We start from the raw sequence: 7853 nt of genomic DNA on the forward strand, positions 1-7853 counted from the left end.
TACTAGAACGGGACCAAAATGCGACAAAATCCTCCGCGATATACCGTCGCTTGAGTAGATTTTTTATGACAATGAACTACTGGTTGTAGTAAGATCATGTGTACGAGTTATATTTGTTATATATTTTTTGGTTGTGTTCTTCATTCTTGTAAGTTAATGTGAACAAAACAGCGTACGCTTTTTTCAAAGGGTGTTAATCAAAGTAGTTCGTACCATTTGTGTTGCGACATCCGGATCGTTTCGTATAGGTTTAATACTTTGGGTACCAAAGTGGAAAAAAAGTTATAATTTAGGGGCCAAACTGTGTATTAAACCATATATATATTGTTATCGTTTGACTTAATTGAGTGAACCGGTAGATGTTTGTTATAAATGGTTATAAATCATATAGGGATAATGTCTCTTTTGGTGCCTAACGTTATTTAGCCTCTGACTTTCTTCTTTTGCCCTTGACTTTAGTTTTGATTTGCAATTTAGTCTTTTAACTTTTTAAATATAAATTTATCATTGATTAAATATTTGAATTTGTATGAAAGTATTTTTTTAAGATAACTATCGATATTTGATTTATTAACTGATTAATCTGGATTGAATATCACAAAGACTCATTATCGAGATAATCTATATGACTCGATTTACTCTATTCATAACGTCATTTTCCCGACCATTCTACCATTATCCCCTCATGAGCTCCAACCATGAAAATAATAAACCATTATTGTATCTTCTATATCACCAGACCCAGAGTCGAATACAATGATCAACATCAATATACAAATACTTTACACTCTTCTATCTCCTTTATCTCATATATGCAAATGAATTTTAGAAAAAGAAATGAAAAATAACCAATGGGAAAGAGAAGATTGTGAAAGAAGAAATAAGATGAGATAAAAAGATGGATTGAATACAAAATAAGTGCCCAAATTATAGCGTTTTTTACGAATAGGTGGCTAAACTATTTTTTGAATGATCCTGGTACATAACGTTACAAACGTTACAACTTTAGGTTCCTGGGCCGTCAATGGCGTTAATTTTCACTGTTAAGTGACACATGTCACAGTTTGTTAATTTTAAAAGTTTTATATAAAATTTTTAAAATAAAATTGTATTCTAAAAAACACAGAAATTTCAAAATAACACTAAAACTTTGAAAACCTTCATTTCAACCCCTAAACCCACGCCGACAGCCGCCCTTTTCCATCGATGAAACTACACCCGACCTTATCTCCCCCGACAACCGAAACCCCTAAGAAATCATGACCGATCGACGTTTTATACCTCGCGAAACCTATTATGAAAATTAGAATCCCACACGATTCTGACGGCTAATCGGCGACGACTACAACGGCATATGAATAGGAGGATGGCAGGGACTACATCGACGACGATGGTAGTGGTCGAAAAGGGCATCAACAGTGGGTTAGGCTTAGATTTTGGGGGTTTTGGGGGTTTTTGGGATTTAAGAGAAATTAGGGTTTTTTAATAAATATAATAACAATTTTAATATTTAAAAAAAATACATTTCAAAATTACCGGATTGTGATACGTGTCACTTAACGGAAGAAATTAACGTCGTTAATAGCCCAGACACTTAAAGTGATAACATTTGTAACATTATGCACCAAGATCATTCAAAAAATAGTTTAAACACTTATTCGTGAAAACGTTATAGTTTAGACACTTATTTTATATATAAGCGTAAAAAGATTGATCGTCTATAGTTCATCGTTGATGATAAACGACTAAATTTGTTAAATTTGATTAAAAGGTTATAAAATAAGAAAAATAATTAGAATTATAATGGCTTATTTAAAGCTATTAACCCTTGTGTATTAGATAGCAATAGTAATAAGTAACAAAATTTGGGACAAAAGTGACACATTGATGAATGTTTACTTGATGAATTCAAGCTCATTTCTCTAATAGCTTCGATTAGACGGTCCAAATTAATATAAGAAGAGCCACCAACATTGACACATTGATTGGTAAGCTTAGCCATTTCAGCGGCTGATTTGGCAAACTCCTCCTTTCGATCCACCATCACATCCTTCACCATCTTCTCCACGATCTTCCTATGGCACACATCCTTCATGTCCAACCCAATCTTCCACACCTCACTCACAACCCTACTGTTCAAGTGTTGCTCCGCAAAGTACGGCCAACAAATCATTGGCACCCCGGCAACGACGCTCTCCAAAGTTGAGTTCTATCCGCTATGTGTCAGGAACCCGCCTATGGCCGGATGGTTCAAGACCTCCTCTTGCGGTGCCTAATTGACAATGTAGCCTTGATCCTTGATCTTCTCGGAAAGCTCCCTCAACATATCCTCCCCGTCGACATCTTTCCCGATCACGGAATTCGGCCTTACAACACACAAGAGCTTCGTTTAACTATTAAGAAGTCCACTCCAAAGCTCAACGAGTTGCTCCCTTGACGTGGTCGTAATGCTACCGAAACTCACATAGATAACGCATCGATTCGGTTGCTGGTCGAGCCAAGAAATGCATTTCCTATCAACTTCCCAAAGGGTATTTAAAAAGGGATGGTATGATTCTCCATGTTTTGCCTTGAGTCTGGTGTTCAACTGTGCATTGATGGGTCCAACGGCATAGACATTAGGGCATTTGGTGCGTATTTGAGATAGGTCCGTCGAGCTCCTCGGTGGTGTTGAGTACCAAGGCGTTGGCTTGAAGGCTATTTCGTGTTTGTTTAACGACAAGTTTGATGAACGGGTCTTCCATGTCGGTCGCACGGCAACAACTCGGAAGATCTCGACATCGGAGATAATTTTCCATACCCGGTACCGATGTTATCGGTCGATCCATGTCTTCACTTCCTTTGTTGTATAAATAGCCCAACTAATGCCTATATTAGGATAAAAGTAGCTATAATTAACTTCCCTCTTTCTAGTCATAACATTATAGAAAACTCTTTTTTTAACCCCATAACCGCATTGAACTCTAAAATTTGACCTCTTTTGTTGTATAAATCCGTCAACAATCTCTCATTATTCTACACAAGACTAAAAAAAAGTAATTCAACAATGGCTACAATGTTATTGTGGTGCATTACGATGACCTTTTTTATAGTCTTTCAAATGACAAGTTCTAATGTCATTCCGGTTAAGATGAACGTGATCGATAAATGTTGGAGAAAGAACTCTCTTTGGCGGACTCAACGACAACGGCTGGCTAAATGTTCTGTTGGTTTCGTCGGTAAAATGACCAACAATATTGGTAAGGATGTCATAAAATATAAGGTCGTCGATCCTTCCGATGACCCGTTAAATCCTAAACAAGGAACCCTTCGTTACGGGACTACAATGATCAAGGGAAAAGTATGGATCACTTTCAAAAACAACATGCAAATCGTACTCCAAAGACCACTTCTTCTAAGCAGCTTTACCGTCATCGACGGTCGTGGTGTCGACGTCCACATAACCGGCGTCGGTTGTCTCGTGGTGTATAAGACAACCGATATAATCATCCACGGGGTACGGATCCACCACTGCAAATCCCACCCACCTAGCACCGTGATGGGTCCGGACTCAGAGGTGATCCCATTAGGTCAAATGGATGGAGATGCCATAAGATTGATCACCGCAAGGAAAGTGTGGATTGATCACAACACGTTGTATGAATGCCAAGATGGTCTCCTTGATGTCACTCGAGGTTCCACCGATGTTACCATATCTAACAACTGGTTCAGAAACCAGGACAAAGTTATGCTTCTTGGACATGATGATGGCCATTTGAGAGATAGAAACATGAAGGTCACTGTCATTTTTAACCATTTTGGACCTAACTGCAACCAAAGAATGCCAAGGTAAAAATGGCTTAGCTCTATGTTATAATTTACAACCATTATAATTTTTTTATAAAAAAATCAGATTCAGCTCGGATCGGGTCAAATTTTTTGAAGGAGTAAGATCAGGTCGGGTTCAGATGGAGGGTGAAAATACTTAGACCCGATCCGACCCGGGGATAAAAATGTAATTTTCATAAAAATATTATTATTTTAATTAACTCATTATTTTATATCGGGTCCGGTCAGAGATATACTCTAAAAATATAGCTCGGGTTCGAGTCAGATGAAGGATATATATTTTCGGGTTTGACCGGATTTGGATGGAGGATATATAATTTTTGGGTTGGATTCGTGTTCGGATGGCGGATACATACTTTGGGGTGGGTCGGAATCACCAAATACTCGACCCATTGCCATCCCTATCTGCAGTAGGCCACATACTTTGGGGTGGGTCGGAATCACCAAATACTCGACCCATTGCCATCCCTATCTGTAGTAGGCCAGTTTATCATTTTGACTCCTATAATATTTTCGCATCAATTTAGCCGAGATTGTTTAATTACATCATCCTAAACCTTAAACCCCTAGCTTTTATCCATAAACCCTAAACCTTTAAACCTTAATCCTTAATCCTTGGACCTTAAATTCTAGTTAATAATTGAGTCTACTACGTGGGTAGAAGTAGAGGTTCAACCTTACAACAACTATCTGACTGCTATATTAACTGCATCACAGAGTCCGCCATGGATACGCACATGTAGCTAACAATTTCTACCGAGGATGGGAAGTGGGAACAATACGCCATTGGTGGAAGCATGAGCCCTAGCATTAAGAGCGAAGCCAACGTTTTCGTAGCACCAAATGCAGACAACAAAGAAGTAATCTTTAGCACTATATCATCGATTATTCTTTTGTAAGTGAAATGTTTGGCTTAGAAATGGTGAACCCTAATTTTGTTTTCAAACAGGTGACATGGAGAAAAGGCGACAAGGCAAGTAAAGCTTTATGGAATTTCTATTCGGTGGGTGATATTTTCAAAAATGGAGCCTCTTTCAATGAGCAAACGGGTATAGGTGGGGCGAAACCTAATTATAACCCAGAACAAAGCTTTAAGGTTGTCAATGCCAGATTAGTTAAAGAATTAACACGTGCATCGGGTGTTTTACAATGCTCTAGGACTCTGATATGTTAAGTCCTTGTGAGGAAATAATAACTGTTTACTGTTGATATTTGGCTCAAATGAACATGAGTTCATCAAGATGAGTGCTTTGGTTATGTATTATTTGAGGTAAAAAATAAAACCTTGTGTGAATACTTTGTCCAAGAGGGGGATTGTGATATTATTGTGTTTACTTGTCAGCTTATATTATTATTATTAGATTTTATGTTATTGTTCTATTTATCAATCAATCAATCTATTTATATGTATGTTTCTTTATATATCTATTCATTTATGTTGTTAAATATCAATTCATATATATCTATTATTATAGAGCGCAAGACTCTTAACCTTGTGGTCATGGGATCGAGTCCCACGGTAGGCAATTCATAATTTTGACTGTCGGAGGTCTTCCACGAAAGTTGCTCTCAACCTAGCGTTGGGGGCAACCTACTATCCTACCTCCTCCTCACCCCATTACATATGGGAATAGGGTAAGCTAATTTTATTTATTTATATTGTTAGATATCTACTAGCTTATTTGTCCATGGTAATAAGATTGATCAGGCTGAAGTATTCCTACAAAATGGTTTATAAACCTGATTTTTATAATTTCGTCATCTCTTGAAATTTTAGAAGTTTACTCCTTAAAAATACGATCATGCGTAAACATAATTAATGTTTGTTTAGTAAAGTATAATGGTTGAATGATGTATTTGAATAAAGTTTTTCCAAAAAGATTAAGGAGCAGGAACCAAGTAGTCTCCGTGATAAAAGAATTGTTGTTGTTCCTTGAGAATTCGTGTTCGAGCACCATAGAGGTTGAGAATTCGTTTTGGTACCGGGTTGTTTAATTGGGTCTTTGGTTTGTCTTGTATGCTTTTAGGGTGATTGTCCGAATTGTATGTACTATTTTTCTCATTAGGGAGATTTTTAATGAGACATATAATTTTGATTTATTTGGTTCGAGAGATTAGGCGAGAAGTGTAGATTTGGAAAAAAATAATAGGGTAAACTACGCATGTGATACTTAAATTACCAGTTTTTGTTCGTTTTAGTACTAAACTTTCATTTTTTTAAAAATCATACGTAACGTTTAGTTTTTATTTCATATTAGTATCCCACCGTTAAAAACATAACGTGTTTAATACCTAAACTATCAGTTTTGATCTGTTTTAGTACCTAAACTTTCAATTTTTTTCAAAACCTAACGTTAAATTTTGAACGGGGTACTAAAATGGAATAAAAACTAAAATTTAGGTATTATTTTGAAAAAATTAAAAATTTAAATACTAAAATAAATCAAAATTGATAGTTTAGGTATTAAATACGTAATTCACCTAAAATAATATAATGGCATATCGAGGTTGAAAAATTAGGGGAACTTCGAAAATGTTTAGTAGGAAAGAGGACCTTTAAGTTCGAACTCCTGATGTTTAGGAATTGAGTGAATAGGGTTGGGAGGGTCGTCCTTGCATATACAATACGTGATCTGGATTAATCGATCAATAGATTATATACTAATGGTTATAAAAAAAATATTACATAGTTATGTTTAAACCGAAATAAATACGATTCATTATATTCTCGAAAAGAGAATAATTATTTAAATTTTATAATAATATTGAAAGAAAATAGCTATGTATCCTGATATTATTGTCAAATTGGTATCAATATAACATCAATCTATGCTGTGAACATGCCGTGATTCTCGCTGCTGATTTTGTCCCAATTATTTCTAAATCAAACATCATAAATTGATCCGAAGATCTATTTTTATTTTGAGAATAAATAATCAAAATATTTCTTTCTCAGATCACTCATTATAATTCATTAGATACCATTTATTTTCTATGAGAAGTTCTACTGTGCTACACCTTTAATATACGGTTAAAGAAAGTCGTTACCAGTTTTATTATTATTATTTTAATAAAATCGATAAAAAATTACCTAAAACATTATTATTTCTACCTAAAACATTAATATTTTTTTAACAATTCTGATAAAGTGCCCAATAATAACAAAACCGGTAGCGCTTTACCGGATTTGTTAATAAAATCGATAAAGCGCCCAATAATAACAAAACCAATAGAAATAATAATATTTTCGGTTTTTTTACCGATTTTATTATTACTTAACACCTTTTTTATTTGTATATTAAGGGTGACGTAGGTGATAATTTCGTTAAAAATAGGTATATAATGTTTTATCATGTCTATCGTTTAAAAAACCCATTAAGTGACACATGTCACGTTTATATTTTTACTTTTTTCTTAAAAATAAAATATTATTTAAAAATAGTATTTAAAAAAAATCTGGACATGACAGTGTCATTTAACATTTTTTAATGATAGGAACCTAAATGTGTAACGGAGAAAACATTAAACAACTAAAAATATAACGGAGAAAATATTAGGTACCAAAAGTCAATTTGAGATATAATTTAGGCAGTTAAAAGTGTATTAAGCCTTTAATTTAATATTGATTAAATGTTTATCGAGTTTTATTTAATTGTGTTGAGTATATTTTAACGTTTAATATATTTTAATTCATGAGAGGAAAAATATGTAGTTATTTTATTTAAAATATTTTTTTGAATAGTTTGAATAATTACAAGGTAGTATCTCTATATAATTTTTTTTAGCTACTGATAATGTACAAACTCTACAGACACATCTGCTCGAACTCGAATTCTCTAGAGAAAATAATATTTTCTTTTACCAATAAGGTCACTCAATGAGTTCTTTTAATTAAAAATTTTAAGGATATTAGTTCTTTGGACTAACTCATATAACAGTATAAAGGTGAAGGGATTAAACTGTCAAAATAAAAAAGGGCTAAATTCTGAATTTGAACATGTTAGAGGGACCATAATCAGAATTTA

The 7853-nt window shown here is 34.3% G+C and overlaps 2 pseudogenes; one reads left to right on the top strand and one right to left on the bottom strand.

Annotated features, from left to right (window-relative positions):
• Nucleotides 1–1328: 1328 nt before the first annotated feature.
• LOC120131313 lies at nt 1329–2957 on the bottom strand (annotated as a pseudogene).
• Nucleotides 2958–3039: 82 nt separating this feature from the next.
• Nucleotides 3040–5146, top strand: LOC120131294 (annotated as a pseudogene).
• Nucleotides 5147–7853: the final 2707 nt, after the last annotated feature.

This window comes from Hibiscus syriacus, unplaced genomic scaffold (genome assembly GCF_006381635.1).
Source record: "Hibiscus syriacus cultivar Baekdansim isolate YM2019G1 unplaced genomic scaffold, ASM638163v2 tig00001695_pilon, whole genome shotgun sequence".
NCBI classification, from domain to species: Eukaryota; Viridiplantae; Streptophyta; class Magnoliopsida; order Malvales; family Malvaceae; genus Hibiscus; species Hibiscus syriacus.